This window comes from Schistocerca piceifrons, chromosome 7 (genome assembly GCF_021461385.2).
Source record: "Schistocerca piceifrons isolate TAMUIC-IGC-003096 chromosome 7, iqSchPice1.1, whole genome shotgun sequence".
NCBI classification, from domain to species: Eukaryota; Metazoa; Arthropoda; class Insecta; order Orthoptera; family Acrididae; genus Schistocerca; species Schistocerca piceifrons.
The window spans coordinates 4786968-4805386 of record NC_060144.1 but is presented as its reverse complement, the minus strand read 5'-3'; positions in this window follow the sequence as shown (position 1 = coordinate 4805386).

The window sequence follows — 18419 nt, the reverse complement described above, 5'->3', positions numbered from 1 at the left end:
TGGTGGGAATTTTGAGTAGACATCCGTGTTTCCGATGTAGAAACACGCCTACCAACTTTCGTTTATGTCTCACAACTACTTCTTGATGTTGTGTTTTCCTTTCTGTTGTATTCTCAGTAAAGTTGTCCGTAATTTTCCTAAATTGTTTAGAAGCAATGCCGGGATTCTTCTTTTGAAAAGAAGACAACCGATGGTCTTGTTCTGTCCGAGATCGTGCGGTCCGCGCCTAGTCACGTTCTCGTCGACAAGACGTTAAACCGTCATCTTCCTGTCCTCCTCCACAGGAGCAAGCGTCTACGTTATAGTCGTGTGAAGCGGACTGGACGAAGGTAATTTACACTGGGACAGTACTTGACACGAAATCCGTATCGTTGGACAGTGTTATGTTGTTGAAAACCCCGGTTCTTCGTAATCCAACAAACAGTACCCGAGGTAAGTATGCAGTCTTTGAAATATGGTGAAATTTAGTAACACCTTTTAGCTGAAAACCCGTAGAGAATGAAAGCAATCATTCCGCGTTAATAGCGTGACAGCTTACGTCTTTGACGTGCTATTGATAGCTTCCAGTCCCTCCTGCCGCATACATTATAATAACACTCTCATTTCCTTTCAAGAGAACAGCTTCTATATTGTCATCGTTAGAATCAGCTCCGTTGCACGTATAATCGTTGCCATTAGAAAGACGAGTAGTTTTTCCTAAGCGCATTATCCCAAGTTCTATAGTGTCACTTTTTAAAATTAGCGCTGCTGCACTGATACATACGATGGTTGTCCAGCAAGTAAGTTCCGATGGGTCGCGAAATGGAAACGACAGTGAAAACCAGAAACGTTTTATTTGCTACAGTTGGGTACACCTTTCATCTACTTCTCTACATGTCTCCTCTCCAACTTCGAGTTTTGTCGTAGTGTTGTATCAACTTTCCAATATCCTCGTCATAGAAAGCAGCCGCCTGTGCTTTGGGTCAGTTATCTGCACTGGTCTGCAGCTCGTTGTGTGTGAAAAAGATTTGTCTCTATAGCCAGCGGCTCTTGTGAGCAGAGATGAGAGTCAGGAGGAGCCAAATACGGACTGTTTTGTGGCTGATCAAACACTTCTCATCGGGAACGCTGCAGGAGCGTCTTCATTGCCGCTGCAGCCACGCGGGGTAGCCGAGCGGTCTGAGGCGCCTTGTCACGGTGCGCACAGCTCCCCTCCTTGGAAGGTTCGAGTCCTCCCTCGGGCATGGGTGTGTGTGTTGTCCTTAGCGTAAGTTACTTCAAGTTAGATTAAGTAGTGTGTAAGCCTAGGGACCGATGACCTCAGCAGTTTGGTCCCATAGAACTTAACACAAATTTCCAAATTCATTGCCCCTGCAGTGTGCAGGGCATGAAGAAGGAACTGCTCGACAGTTGTGTTATGTGGGCTGCACGACACAGGCGAGATCTCTAACCAGGCCCTCGTACGTGGCGGGAGACGGTAATCCCTGCGCATCTTTACGTGCCCACCGTTCACTCGAAACTCAAAAGAGCGACGCGACACTATTGACGGGCGTACTGGAGACACTGCCCCACACATCTGTGCAAAGATTTACCGGATTTTCCCACTGGTTTCCATTTCGCGACCGATCAGAACTTACTTTCTGGACAACCCTCGAATTATCTTCACAATCATCATTTTTAGAGTCACTCATTTCAGACCAATTTGCACGTTTTATTCAATTTTTACCTTGTTGTTGGGATTACTACCGCACATTGGCGCAGCCAGTTATTTCATCCTTTCCTTCTTTCTTTCATTCCTTAGTATAAGCAGCAACTTTTTCTTCTTCTTTACTACATACTTTGCGCTCTTGAGAAGATCGCGAATCTTTTGTTTTGATCTCGTTTGCCATCTCGTCTTCATTTTCATCTCCTTTTGCCGTGCATTCCTTTGTGGCTTTGTTTGTCGTTTCGTTTGTGCAGTCTTGGTTTCTAATCTCACCATTATGTCGTTCCACACTGAGGGCAATCAGTGTCTGCTGATTTAGCAGTGTCTCTTGTGTTTCCATGTCATTTTTCTTGAATGAAAAACATCCTTTCCTTCGACTGTATTATAATATTCTTGACGCGTTCCTTTCTGCGGCTTTTATTTTGACGCCTGTTAATTCGACAGTATGTGAATGTTCTCTTCTTATTACTCAGCACGATACTGGCGATTCTTGGGACGTCGTTTTACTCGTGACTGAAACGCCGGAATTTTCCGATTCATTTCTGTTCCTACCTATAACTTATACAAGTCTAACTGACATATTGTGGACCATTATATTGTTTCCAACACCAGCTTAAAAACTCGCCACACACTTAATACAGTACTAGTGATTCATAACACATACTAGTTTCTATTCATCTGTAGATGGTCAGTAGTATCGTGTCTGTTCATGTTGACTCTGTGGCTGTCTGTTACTGTATGTTTCTGTTCTCAACATGTATTGTGGGACGTAAGCAAAGGTCATTTCCAAACTCGTCAGTACCTGTAATTAAAGGCACATCCGTAATTACAAAACTGTGCGTACTAAAGAGCGCAGTAAACGCAGCAGAATAATGCAACAGCTCCACATCGTAAACATCACGCCTAAAGCGGCACACGATACACGAAAAACGCACTTGAGAATGCCGGAACGCGTCGAGCAGAACATAAAGAATCACGTGACCGGCAGAATCAAATATTATTTTATAACAAGCAAAACCATTGTTTTTAAAGTCGGAGACTTTCACTAACCATTTCTAAAGAATAAAATGAAACAAAGACAGTCAGTTGTGAAATCCTTATTCCGCGAATGAAGTTTAATGTAAGGATGTAAAATTCGTAGAAAATGCAGTTCATGAAACTTCCCGACACTTCGAAACTGTGCAAGATCGAAAGGGCAGGGGACAATGCTGTTACTGAGTGAGCAATCCTCGTTGCTCGACGTTCTCAATCTCTGCTATAGTTCCTGCAATATCGCTAGAATTAGTTTTCGGTAGGATGGTGGGGGGTGCGGGGGAGGGGACAGTGGGGAGTGGAGGAAGCAAGCTCCGCCTCCCGAAAAACATCACATGGATATCCGCGGGGAGCGTGGTGCTTTCCTCACGCAGTGCTGACACTACTACACATGTGCATTCCGGTTCGACACCGCACGGCAAGAAAATCCTTCGCAATGACTACAGCACATGCAGATACTGTATTGTTAGATGGCAAATGTTGGCTGCGGCCGGAACCAAAATACTCGTGACCCGAAATCGACTGACTACTAACCGGCATCAGCCTATCCAGGAGAAGGAGCCCTCGTTCAGGGCACTGTGAACAAACTATACATTACGAAATACCCCGCAGCTCTTTGGAAAATCGCTCCAGGGAGGATGCATTAGCCCTAGGCTTACGTGCAATATACATTGTAATAACCGCACGTTTTTCGTAATTTGAAAAATAGCTGAACTGCTAGTACGAGGGTGGTTTGAAAAGTTCTCGGAATCACCACAAGAGAACAGCGCTAGCGCAACGAGTTGTTCACGTGATATTCATTGGACTGTTGCCTGTAAACACGTGCCACGTCAGTGTTCTTGGAAGAGAGCTGTGGCGATGACGTGGCTCTGTTGTTGTTCCCACGTAGTGATTTGAGAAGATGGAAAAAAAATCGAGATTCGAGCAGTGATTAAGTACTTCGTAATGAAAGGTATGAAAGCAAAGGACATTCATGCCGATTTGCAGAATACACTGGGGGACTCAGCTCCTTCATATTCAATTGTTGCCAAGTTGACAAATGAATATGAATTTGGTCGGGAGAGCTCAGATGATGATCCGCCAGGATGTGTCACTACTCCAGTGCACAAAATGGTCATCGAGGATCGCCGATTGAAAGTGAATGAAACTGCTCACGCTCGCCAGATGTCATCTGAAAGGGTATATCACACTATAACTGAGGAATCAGAAATGCAAAAATTATCTGCAAGATGGCTGCCGCGATTCTGGACTCTAGATCAAAAACGCATGGACATATCGGAACAATTTTTGGCCCGTATTAGGAGAAACGAATAAGATTTTTGCGCCTGTTTGTGACCACAGATGAAACTTAGGTGCACTACTAGACCCCAGAGATAAAACAATAGTCAAAGCAATGGAAACATGCTCACTCTCCACCACCAAAGAAAGGAAAGACAATTCCTTCGGCGGGATAGGTCATGACATCAGTGTTCTGGGATGCGAAGGGGATTCTGTTTGCAGATTGTCTCCCCACTGGGCAAACAATTACGGGAGAATATTACGCTAGCCTCCTGGACAAACTGCAACAAAAGATAAGCGAAAAAAGGCCAGATATAGCAAGGAAGGAAGTCATCTGCCATCAAGACAACGCGCGCCCGCACACATGTGAAATCGCTATGGCAAAACTACACGACCTAAGGTATGAATTGTTGCCACACCCGTCAGACTTCCATGTCTTCCCAAAACTGGAAATTTTTCTCGGAAGACGAAGATTCACTTCAAACTAAGAATTGATAGCCGGAGTTGACAACTATTTTGCAGGCCTGGAGAAAACTCATTTTCGAGATGGGATGAAGGTACTGGAACATCGTTGGACCAAGTGCATTAATCTACAAGGAGATTACATTGAAAAACAAAACAAGCTTCAGTGGTGTTAGTACTTTTTTTTCTATTCCGTTCCGAGAACCTTTCAAACCACCCTCGTACTATAAACGTTTTATTAAAGTTTCATAAAATCGCACACGATTTTCATACAGAAGCCTCCGGAAACTGTCTGTCTTTGCTAATTCAGATATGAATGTTCAATGCCTACGCCCTTTTGGTTTCTAAATAACATAAAAAGGGGTCGGTAAAAGAAACTGCTAACCCTGAAGAGCGAATGTTGCGTTACTGCATGATACATGACTGGTTAAATTCAAAGATAAGAACATAAATACAATTCGGCACAGAAACCTGTGTAGTAGACAGCATTTTCTAGCGGTATACATGGAACTGCATGTTACCAGGCTGTGGTGCCTTCGAGAACACTGCAGGTGATCGGACTAATCTAGGCCTGCCGTCTGTCCCGACGCAGAAGGGACCATCCATGTTTTTCTATAATTGTCCCGTGTCCCTACGTGAGTATCACGGTTTACTTTTACAATTTTACTTTTTTATACAATCTATTCTGTGCTAATAACAAATCTGTAAAATTGTCGTGTCTTTCTGAACATGCTCTCCAAAACTACCGGAATAATTTCCTGAGATTTTGCAGGTAACTTCAGCATAGCTTGGGGCACCGACTTTAGTTCGTCAAAGTCAGATCACAGGAAAAAAGATATCGTGATTTAAAGTTTTCCTAGAACCGTCTTGGCCGGCCGGAGTGGCCGAGCGGTTCTAGGCGCTTCAGTCTGGAACAGCGCGCAGGTTCGAATCCTGCCTCGAACATGGATGTGTGTAATGTCCTTAGGTTAGTTAGGTTTAAGTAGTTCTAAGTTCTAGGGGACTGATGACCTCAGATGTTAAGTCCCATAGTGCTCAGAGCCATTTTTAGAACCGTCTTGTATGTCTATTTGAAAACGCTAATCTCCAAAACTGCTAGATGAATTTTCGTGGTGCGTGAAAGGTAACTTGAGCATACCTTGGGGTACCATATTGGCTTTATATAATCAAAAACGGATCACGAAAAAAAAGATATGCTGCTTTAAAATTTTATCTAAATACTCTTATCTGTTTTATGGGGTTTCGGCATTCATTGGGGCACGATGGAGGCTGTATTTCATCAAAATCGAATTTTGGAGAAAAATAGATCGTAATCGAAAGTTTATCCATACTAATATTATAAATGCGATAGTAATTCTGTCCGTTACGTTTTCACGACTAACCCGCTGAACCGATTTCGAAGAAATTTGGTATATCGATAGCTTGAATCCTGAATAAGAACATAGGCTATTTTAGAAAGCGTGCAGTACAAGATGCTAATTGATTTGAAGAATATCACGTGAATCATGGAAAAATATATGTTCTTGGAAAAAAGCTGTTTAATCTTTGAGTTTTGACCTTTATCATGTTCGTGAAAATGATTTATTGGTTGATATGTGCTATGTTTCAGTTGCCTGAGACTGCAGTTGCATGTGTGTGTGTGTGTGTGTGTGTGTGTGTATGAGTGCGTGTTGTTGATGAAGGCCTTAATGGCTGAAGGCTTTAGTTTTGAGAGTCTTCTTGTTGTGCCTGTCTGCGACTCGGCATTTCTGCTGTATGATGAGTGGCCACTTTTCTTCTCATGAAATTAACTGAAAGCTTATTTTTATATTGCACTAGTGACCTTTAAAATTGTAACACCAGGAATGATAACAAATAATGAAATTTAACTTCTTGGGTGTTTACAGTATGGTAGGAAGAACACCGTATTAAATTGGTAGATAATGTGGGGGTATACAGGGTGAAGAACTTAGTGCAGAGAGCTGCCATCTCTGGCAGCAATAATGGTGCTAATGCCACTGAGCATTGAGTCAAACTGCGATTGGGTGACAGACACAGTTATGTCATTTGAGGGACATAGTTTCAAATCATATTAAATGACAGGAATGAACCACAACAAAATTCTTGAAGGAAGATCCTAGATATGTAGAATATGTTTCAGAACTAGTCATGATTGAAATAATGAAGGCATGAGACATCATTTTAATTTTTAAATTGCTCTTAATACATTTTGAACCAGTTCACTGAACAAAATATATTTTGATCCAATTGTGTCTTCACATAATCTGAATTGAAATATTTATTTCAATTTTTTTATTAATTTTATTGTTGGACCCGGCCCGTCATGTAAGAAAATAAAGTTGTTAACATGTCTTTGCTGGTAGATTGATGTGTTACATTCTTGCACTTAGTTCTTCTTCCTCATGCAAACAGCCACAGCCATCATCCTCATGGGCCAGCCTACCAGTTTTAGCTGATGCATCAGTGTTTAGTGTCAAAACATAAAACTGCAAACTATGAAACCAACTCCAGTTGTCTTCAGATCTTGTTTTCAACAGGTTATGGACATCCAGTTTCTTAGTGTCAGTTTATCATTAATGGGATGTTCACATACCTGGTCAATCCTTGTGTCTCATTGCAGATGGGTTGCAAATTGCTTTGAGGGGTCATCGAACCTGTATGTCGGCTCCATCTTTACACTGATGTGAGATTGCTCAACTTTCTTCAGAGTTTGTAGTCCCTTACAAAGCATTTTTGCCTAAAAATGTTACAGTTCCCACAGACTGGTAAATATCATGGTATTCCTCAGGTGTAATAATGTCCGAGCACTTACACAATGCCAAAAACCCTGTCTGTGGGTAAAAATCAATGTCTTCTCACAGGAAAGAATACAGTAATCACGAAAATGTTGGTGGTGCTTTATTCGAAAGCCAGTAAACTAGAGCATGGATAACATGAATGTTATGTTCTGCCCTCCACACAAATCTGCAGAGAGCCTGATGGAGGTGATCGAATTATCAAATTTTACCACACCTAGAAATGAGGTAATGCCAGATGGCTCCTTATTCACTCCTCTTCCAGCCTTGGTTCCATTCCAAGCATACAATTTCGTAGTCTGAATTCCGACATCAGTAACTCATAACGTGTAAAACTATATTTGCCATGAATAGTATGCTTTGGCAATCGATAATTTAGGCTGCAAATCAAAGGAAAATGACATTGTATCAGGAGGACATTCCATCATAAGTCTGTTAAAAGCCTTAGTGCAAACCTTGTGTGCTCTCAGTTCAGTTAGTAAACCATTCTTTTTCGTTATGTCCTTTTCAGATTTAATCTGAAAGAGAATTTGAGCACAATAACTATAAGCCTACCGCCATGAACCACGGACCTTGCCGTTGGTGGGGAGGCTTGCGTGCCTCAGCGATACAAATGGCCGTACCGTAGGTGCAACCACAACGAAGGGGTATCTGTTGAGAGGCCAGACAAACATGTGGTTCCTGAAGAGGGGCAGCAGCCTTTTCAGTAGTTGCAGGGGCAACAGTCTGGATGATTGACTGATCTGGCCTTGTAACATTAACCAAAACGGCCTTGCTGTGCTGGTACTGCGAACTGCTGAAAGCAAGGGGAAACAACAGCCGTAATTTTTCCCGAGGGCATGCAGCTTTACTGTATGGTTAAATGATGATGGCGTCCTCTTGGGTAAAATATTCCGGAGGTAAAATAGTCCCCCATTCGGATCTCCGGGCGGGGACTACTCAGGAGGACGTCGTTATCAGGAGAAAGAAAACTGGCATTCTACGGATCTGAGCGTGGAATGTCAGATCCCTTAATCGGGCAGGTAACTTAGAAAATTTGAAAAGGGAAATGGATAGGTTAAAGTTAGATATAGTGGGAATTAGTGAAGTTCGGTGGTAGGAGGAACAAGACTTTTGGTCAGCTGAATACAGGTTTATAAATACAAAATCAAATAGGGGTAATGCAGTAGTAGGTTTAATAACGAATAAAAAAATAGGATTGCGGGTTAGCTACTACAAACAGTATAGTGAACCCATTATTGTGGCCAAGATAGACACGAAGCCCATGACTACTACAGTAGTACAAGTTTATATGCCAACTAGCTCTGCAGATGATGAAGAAATTGATGAAATATATGACGAGATAAAAGAAATTATTCAGGTAGTGAAGGGAGACGAAAATTTAATAGTCATGGGTGACTGGATTTCGAGAGTAGGAAAAGGGAGAGAAGGAAACATAGTGGGTGAATATGGATTGGGGGAGAGAAATGAAAGAGGAAGCCGTCTCGTAGAATTATGCACAGAGCATAACTTAATCATAGCTAACGCTTGGTTCAAGAATCATAAAAGGTTTTATACATGGAAGACTCCTGGAGATATTAGAAGGTATCAGATAGATTATATAATGGTAAGACAGAGATTTAGGAACCAGGTTTTAAATTGTAAGACATTTCAAGGAGCAGATGTGGACTCTGACCACAATTTATTGGTTATGAACTGTAGATTAAAACTGAAGAAACTGCAAAAACGTGGGAATTTAATGAGATGGGACCTGGATAAACTGACTAAACCAGAGGTTGTACAGAGTTTCAGGGAGAGCATAAGGGAACAATTGACAGGAATGGGGGAAAGAAATACAGTAGAAGAAGAATGGGTAGCTCTGAGGGATGAAGTAGTAAAGGCAGCAGAGGATCAAGTAGGTAAAAAGACGAGGGGTAGTAGAAATCCTTGGGTAACAGAAGAAATATTGAGTTTAATTGATGAAAGGAGACAATATAAAAACGCAGTAAATTAAGCAGGCAAAAGGGAATACAAACGTCTCAAAAATGAGATCGACAGGAGGTGCAAAATGGCTAAGCAGGGATGGCTAGAGGACAAATGTAAGGATGTAGAGGGCGTAAGATAGATACTGCCTACAGGAAAATTAAATAGACCTTTGGAGAAAAGAGAGCCACTTGTATGAATATCAAGAGCTCAGATGGAAACCCAGTTCTAAGCACAGAAGGGAAAGCAGAAAGGTGGAAGGAGTATATAGAGGGTCTATACAAGGGCGATGTATTTGAGGACAGTATTATGGAAATGAAAGAGGATGTAGATGAAGATGAAATGGGAGACACGATACTGCGTGAAGAGTTTGACAGAGCACTAAAAGACCTGAGTCGAAACAAGGCCCCGGGAGTAGACAACATTACATTGGAACTACTGACGACCTTGGGAGAGCCAGTCCTGACAAAACTCTACCATTTGGTGAGCAAGATGTATGAGACAGGCGAAATACCCTCAGACTTCAAGAAGAATATAATAATTCCAATCCCAAAGAAAGCAGATGCTGACAGATGTGAAAATTACCGAACTATCAGTTTAATAAGTCACAGCTACAAAATACTAACGCGAATTCTTTACAGACGAATGGAAAAACTGGTAGAAGCCAACCTCGGCGATGATCAGTTTGGATTCCGCAGAAATGTTGGAACACGTGAGCCAATACTGACCCTACGAGTTATCTTAGAAAATAGATTAAGGAAAGGCAAACCTACATTTCTAGCATTTGTAGAGTTAGAGAAAGCTTTTGACAATGTTGATTGGAATACTCTCTTTCAAATTCTAAAGGTGGCAGGGGTGAAATACAGGGAGGAAAAGGCTATTTACAATTTGTACAGAAACCAGTTATAAGAGTCGAGGGGCATGAAAGGGAAGCAGCGGTTGGGAAGGGAGTGAGACAGTGTTGTAGCCTCTCCCTGATGTTATTCAATCTGTATATTGAGCAAGCAGTAAAGGAAAGAAAAGAAAAATTCGGAGTAGGAATTAAAGTCCATGGAGAAGAAATAAAAACTTTGAGGTTCGGCGATGACATTGTAATTCTGTCAGAGACAGCGAAGGACTTGGAAGAGCAGTTGAACGGAATGGACAGTGTCTTGAGAGGAGGATATAAGATGAACATCAACAAAAGCAAAACGAGGATAATGGAATGTAGTCAAATTAAATCGGGTGATGCTGAGGGGATTAGATTAGGAAATGAGACACTTAAAGTAGTAAAGGAGTTTTGCTATTTAGGGAGTAAAATAACTGATGATGGTCGAAGTAGAGAGGATATAAAATGTAGACTGGCAATGGCAAGGAAATCGTTTCTGAAGAAGAGAAATTTGTTAACATCGAGTATAGATTTAAGTGTCAGGAAGTCGTTTCTGAAAGTATTTGTATGGAGTGTAGCCATGTATGGAAGTGAAACATGGACGATAACCAGTTTGGACAGGAAGGGAATAGAAGCTTTCGAAATGTGGTGCTATAGAAGAATGCTGAAGATAAGGTGGGTAGATCACATAAGTAATGAGGAGGTATTGAATAGAATTGGGGAGAAGAGGAGTTTGTGGCACAACTTGACAAGAAGAAGGGACCGGTTGGTAGGACATTTTCTGAGGCATCAAGGGATTTAGCATTGGAGGGCAGCGTGGAGGGTAAAAATCGTAGAGGGAGACCAAGAGATGAATACACTAAGCAGATTCAGAAGGATGTAGGTTGCAGTAAGTACTGGGAGATGAAGAAGCTTGCACAGGATAGAGTGGCATGGAGAGCTGCATCGGGCCGTCTCTGGACTGAGGACAACAACAACAACAACATGTGCTATGTGATACGATTCCAATTAATGAATACAGTGCTAATACAATCTTCAGAGGGTTTGATCCATACTTCCACCTAATTTACTGCACAATGTACAGACCGTGTGACGTGTAGCTACTTCAGCAGCGTACTGCAGAGACGGGCACTCCTGCCCACGGCCCTCTGCACGCAGGGACGCTGCGCCAGCAGACTCACCGTGCGCTGCGGCAGCCTGGGGGGGGGGGGGGGGGGGGGGGGGAGCTGTGCTTAGCCCCGAACACGGAGGCGCCTGAGCCCAGCTGATGTGGCTGCACGCACATACAGCAGCTTACTCACCATCGCCCAGCCTAATAAAACTACTGGTATAGCATAATTTTCATGTGTGGAAAGTGAACTTCTTGCTAAAATAAATTATAATATGAGCTGCACACAGTTGTGTCAGCATGTTATACATGGGAAGAAACTTTTAAAAGCTGGAACTTTGTTCTTTGTGGGCCGAAACACATTTATAAGGAACTGCCCAGCAATGGCTTTGTAAATACCCCCACAGAGCCCTTAAACACAGGCAAGAATGATTAAATAAATTACTTAGAAAACACCGCAAAGTAAGTATCTTCTTAAAAATTAAATTGCTGAAAATTACTGCGCTAGCAACAGTTGCACATTATTATTTGTAAAGAAAATCAATGTGATTTGTCAAAAGTTCTATTTGAATGTACTGTTACAGGTTTCACCAAAAACTTTTCACTGTTATTCTGTAAAGACGATGTCATCAGCATGTTGTCATAACAACTTCTTACAATTACAAAACTGTTTAGTCACTTTTACAAAATGTATGGGACACTTTTTACATTTTTGCTTGAAGAGCATCACTGAATAATAAGAAACTGTCACCATAAACATTTGTCGCATTACTAACTACAAAAGAATAAAATAAAATAAAATAAGCATTGTGAATAAGGTGAAAACACAACAGTAGCAGTACATTTAGCATTAACAATCCATAAAACAAAATCAATACTGAATCATTGCTGGGATGTTATGCTAGTCTAAAGCTAAACTCACTTTGTCAGCCACAGTATCACATTTCACGCAAGTCATTTAGCAAACGAAATTTTACTATATGTAGAGAGATTCCGATTGCGAACACTACTGTACCTTGATACAGTTTCCAACACATTAACAGTGGACCAAAGAGAGAGAGCGAGCGTATTTTGTTAGTGCGGGTTGCCTACGTCAGGGGCAGGTATGCCCTCAGGGGCAAACCTATTGCCCTCCTTTGATTGACAGGTCATTAACCTAATGTTCTCCTTTGATTAACAGGTACTTAACCTACTGTTCTGCTAAAAGGATCCTTCCTTTTGATTGACAGGCACTTATCCTATTGTTCACTCTTTCAGGTCTGAGTTATTGGAATAGCCCCTCTCACGCTTATGCATAGGGATGCATCTTGCAACAGCCAGTCAGGCTCTGCACTACCATCCCTGCAGCTTTGCGCATGTGATTGTTCCAGTGTTAGCTTTCTCTAGCTTCCACACCGTTCTGAGTTATGTCTACCACCTTCTGCAACCCGTGTAGAAACAGGCTAAGCTGAGTTACTGCGATAGAACTGTGTTTTGACTATTCGATGGAAGCGAAGCCTGCTCCTGCAACAGCACGTAGTATATAAGACAGTACGGGAACTGCAGAAAGAATGTGGATTTTGCTACTGCATTGTCATGCTTCTCCAAACTACAAACAGGTACTACAGATCCACATCCTTCAGGGCTCATTCACGTCTATCACACCAACATTATATCATCGTTATTCTGTATCATCCACCAGAGAAAAACTACGAACTATAAAAGGTCCACAAACTTCGTTCAGTAGCGAACTTGATGTTTACCGAATCTCTCTCCTCCCATACATAGAAAACAAATACTGCATGTGTGCCAGCATCGAGCACATGTGACGAACCTATTAAATATACAGGTATTGATCCACTGCACAGACCAGTTTAAAGTTTCATCACCTGAACTGTAAGAGGATGACCGTATCCCACAGACTATACTTTAAGTCGCAAGAGACGCTCCCTGTGAGCCTGTGTCGTTGTTTTTGACACTGATTTTTTCTGCTGTTACACGATTTCTACGCTGTTGTACCTTTTGTTTTTCCTCCACAACTTCGAGGTCTGTGTCAGGTTCTAAACTGACATTAACATGTTCTGATCCATTGCCTCTCGCAGAAAACTGGACGTTGTACAGTATAAATGATGTTGTTACTGCGGCTACCATAACACACCACACACACTGCATGATTTTAAATAAAAGACAGTTACAACATAAGGAAACTGGAAGAGCTTGGTTGCGTTGTGGAGAGTTTCCAAACCGCTGTCCGTAGGTGATTGACGACCTCTACATTTAAACTCATCTGTCACAGTGACAGAATAGCTGATGGTTCCGCATTTCATTTCGACTGATTCCTCATATTGGAGTCATGTACAAGATCACTGTTTTAGTGCTAACTGTTGTAACTGCGACCGGAATGGCTGCGGGTTTGCCGGGAAGGAAAGCGCGGCGGGACCCACAGAGCGGCCCGCGAACAACAACACAAACGGGAGAGAACGGACACAAACAATGAAGGACAACCGAGTGAGACCTTAAAAACCGCAACAAGCAAGAAACAACGGGCTCACAAGAACCTCACGAATCAACCACGTCCACTCGTGCACGGAACAAAGTAACGTAAATGTGCTGTCTGAGGCGAGATGACAATAGACGCACGCGAAGATTAGGCTGACTGGCGGAGCGAGAGGCAGGCTCTTGAATACAAGATGGGGAACGCCGCTATTGGCCGCTGGGACCACGTGTTCCACTGTGGCGCCCTCACATTACACGTGGGCCAGGAGGTGCGCACAAACACGGCTTACGGCGCGCGACCTCTGGGGGTGTTCGACGTCCATGACGCCTGGCGCGGGCCAGACTAACCATCCCCAGAAGCTGTTGCCCCTCCAACAAAACTCGTTCTCCAACTCAAACAAGTGATGTCAGTCAATCATTATGTGGTAACCAACAGTGTACCAGTGGATGAATGGGATGGAAAAGACACTATTGATGTATTCTAATAATAAGCACCACAGTTGATAGTGCGAACAATTTTAGAGTAATTTCAATCATTATGTGGTAACCAACAGTGTACCAGTGGATGAATGGGATGGAAAAGACGCTATTGATGTATTCTAATAATAAGCACCGCAGTTGATAGTGCGAACAATTTTAGAGTAATTTCAACATCGACCAATGATGCGACAGAATGTTTCCTATGTTTCTCAATTTCAGTATCATAGCAAAACCGCCCCCCTCTCTACTTTGCGAGTGTCATTGCGAATGTAGATAGATGACTGTGAAGTACGTCCATTCGTTGTTAATTATCGAACACATACATCACCAAAGTATACCAGACAGTGCTCTACATATTTCTAGCACCTCGAGCATAGTGCATAATTTACGATCTATGTCTATGCGTATGGGTCACAGAGCATTCTCGCCATCTTAGGATAAAATTAGATACAGAAAGACCACCTCGCACTGTCTTTGGCCAGCTCGCCGTGCAGCACCGTTACCGATTTAATCTGCAGCTGACCAGAATTAGACTGCTACATTCCACGTCTCGTGAATGAATGGAGCTAGCCGAGTCCTCGCCCATCCAAGTACCAAGATTTCTCCAGATGGGGCCATTTCGAGGAGATTTGAAAGTGTTGTGATGTAACAGCAGACGGTTATGAAGATCAAGAAACAGCTGATTTTTATGCATGAAGCATTTTACGTAAATCAACTACGCTATCAATTTTAAAGTATTGTTCTAGTGTCCGGGATCTCTACCAGGAGGGTATTGGTTCAAAAATGGCTCTGAGCACTATGCGACTTAACTTCTGAGGTCATCAGTCGCCTAGAACTTAGAACTAATTAAACCTAAGTAACGTAAGGACATCACACACATCCATGCCCGAGGCAGGATTCGAACCTGCGACCGTAGCGGTCGCTCGGCTCCAGGCTGTAGCGCCTAGAACTCCACTCCGGCCGGAGAGGGTATTGGTAAGAGAGAACATAAACACACGCACTCCTATAGCTACACGGTTCTACACTTAAAACAGGCTATGATATTAGATCGCTTGAGTTTCCGACCTATCAATCGTGTGGAATGCAGTGCTGTTAAGATTTCAATGTAAGGAATATATTTCCGGCGCATGACATACATCCTTCTTGCAGGTTTCTCTACAATAAACTATGGTAACAAACTGTAAAGCGAGAAAACTACTTCCTTAAAACAGTGGCTGTGTGTGATACATGCACAATATAGCTTTCCAGAGATGTAAGCGTCCACTGTTCACATCCGATCACGGTTCAAAAATTATACTATGCCCACATCAGTCCTGCATAATGATCGTTAGTAATGGAGAATACCTCTTAGAATGAAACAGATAAGCGCATAGTGGCAGCGCGACATGTGAAATTGCAAATCAAGCCGCCACTAACTCTGTAAACAGCATATCTGTCAATCAGTTGTATATGCAGGGATTGTAGTGACTCACAAACACCTATCGCTAACTTAGAATCATTTTAGTTATGAAACGGAAGTATCGATTTTACACCCAAGATGAGACAGGGCAATGGAGTACATCGCATAAATCTTCGTTCGTTTAGAGGAATGTGTCACGTTTCCTCACACTTGAGATGGAAGTCCTTTGATGACGGAGAGGTTCACTGTTAACGATCACAAGTAGACACTGCTCTAAGACCCACACAAAACAAGCGGTTGTATACGAGTCGAACGCAGGCTATGTTACACAACTGATGAATCCTGACAGATCATTGAGCGGTGGCGGGACTGGCGCCAGGGATATCTTTGGCTTGGGCACTATCGACTTCATCTGGCAGAAGTTTGTCTTTGGAGCGCGGGCCGGCTCCGGATGGGGGTAGTAGCAAGTGGAAAGGGGGGAACAACGGTGGGCACGGGACGCGGAAGTGCGCCGATTAGCGAGCACCGTGTGCCTGAGTACGGGCGGCAGTTGGCGCTTGATCGTACTGCGGTCATTAACAGCGGGCCTGCACTGTGGCTTCTTGGCAACCTCGTGAAGCTATGCATGTGCTCGCTTCCGTGAAGGAACACGCCGTTACTGTCGGACTAAGCAACGTCTGGCGTCTTCGCCACATCGATCCAGCAGCTGGCATCAAGTTAAGTAATTCAAGTGCTACCAACGATTAGTGCAATATAATGATTGCTCTTGAGGCAGCCAAGTGTTGCAAGGACTGTGATGTGATATTTCATGCCTCTTATTAAGTGTGTGCTTCGCTCCGAAATAGTATTGTTCTTACTTCAGCTGACAAGTGTCTAAAACATTGACACGTGTACGCAGCCTTACCGAACGATCGATATTCCGTATCTAAAGATTGCCATGTGGTACCTTACAGGCCCACATAAGGTGCTCCATGTGATGATTGGGTTTTAATGAGCCAGTTCCGTTTGCATCATTCGTGTTCGTGGTTCTGCTTAAAGGAATGAAATCAGTTTTATTATTGTCAATTTTATCGAAGTAGTTTTCTGTATAAGTTTGAGTATTAAGGTGAAGGTAGGGTTGTTTGGTTCCCTGTTGTCGCTTCTGATTTATGTTTCAGAAATCGGAAGCAGTGGACCACCGAAGTGCAGAGCCTCCCCTTTTAAATTACTAGCGGGCGTACGGGCGGTGGACTTCGCCTGAGCTCGCGCGTGCTGTTTGGTTCCGATTTCGGTGTTCTGAACGGGGTGGAAGTACAAACGGAGTCCACATCTTAATTCGAAGATAAGTACTCAGTCGCCTCCATCGTTCGTGGCCAAGTTGCGGCCTCACAATCTCGGGCCTCAGTTACTGTACAAGCTGCAGTTTTCTAAAACTTGTGGTGGCTCTGCAAGGTTACCCGGGTTAAATATTTTAAATATTTGTCTTAAGAATTTTGAGGGATTTATAGAAGAATGTGTCTTAATTGAAACCGTTTTCTAAAATTGCGGTGCAATTCAGCCTTAGTGGCGTATGTCAGTTTTGATGAGGAAATAACTGGGTTATTATTGATCAAACTGTCTATAACTTTGTAAAGTTGTTTCGTAATATATCGCCCGGGAGGGGCGGCTTTCAATCTATTGGAAATAATAATTGATTTCCTGATTATTTGATGTAAAGTTTATTTTAAGTGGCTTACTTGGCCCGAGTGGAGATTTTTTTAATGTTTGCAAAGAGATTAATTAGCTTGTGGTTTCATATAACAAGCAGTTTGTAAAATTGGCCTGAGTGGCGGGTTTTTAAATGTTTTCAAAGAGATTAATTCATTTGTGGATTTATATAACAAGCAGTTTGTAAAGTTTGCCGGAATGGCGTTTCTTAAAGAAAATATTATCTGAATTATGATTGTAATTCCCTTAATGATTTAGCTATGATTCAAATAAATATGTTGAAATGAAATGGTCACTGTATGGGTCGAGTCCTTCCACTCCCTTTATATTAAAAGTTAAGGAATTGGCAGTTCAAAAAAGAATTAACGTCCCAAACATCAGGAAAAAATGGTCAGATGACCTTCAGCAACTTCTCCCTCTCTCTTTCTCTAGAATGTATCAAAATATAGGTAAGAAAAGGGGTTCGCTACGCTTTCAACTACCTAGTTTCAACTACTTTTCAAGGTCAACCAACCACTCAGTTCCACATCAGAAATACAGGCACTTAGATCGATGTATGTAGGAAATGTCTTAGGATTTTTGGTAGGTTAGCGAATGAGACAGGTAACTATCGTCTTACAAAATATTTATTAACTTCAGTATATACATTTACACACAGAAAACAACTTTTTCCTTATTTTTCTTAGGTGTAGCCTTAATAATGTCGAATTTAACTTTTAGCTTATAACTTAAATCCACATCTGAATCATCTATTTCTTTCTCCAACCAGTAATTTGACAAATACAGAGAAGGTATATTCTCGAATTCTAATACATATATAATTTTCTTCCTGCAAATTACTTGTTTTATGGCTTTAACTATTAGCTCTGTTTCTTCATCCAGTTCTTCTAGGCATTTGGGATTTTTTCCTCGTATCTCCTCCATGACGCTAATGTTAAAGCATTCCACGTCTTCCTGTGTGTATGTCAGCAACTCTTGTGCTCGACATTCTTGCGGGATTTCTGTATATAACTTTAAGTTTACAACTTTTGCAAACGAGTGTCCATCAGTTTTAAACTCGGCAAATGGCTTTTCTGTTGCTAGGTGGACAACATCCAGCTAGCTACACTTAGATAGAATATAACCATCCTTTTTAAGCCGATCCAAATGGGAATAGAGCTTGATAAACATAGTTTTCGTGTATCCCTTAA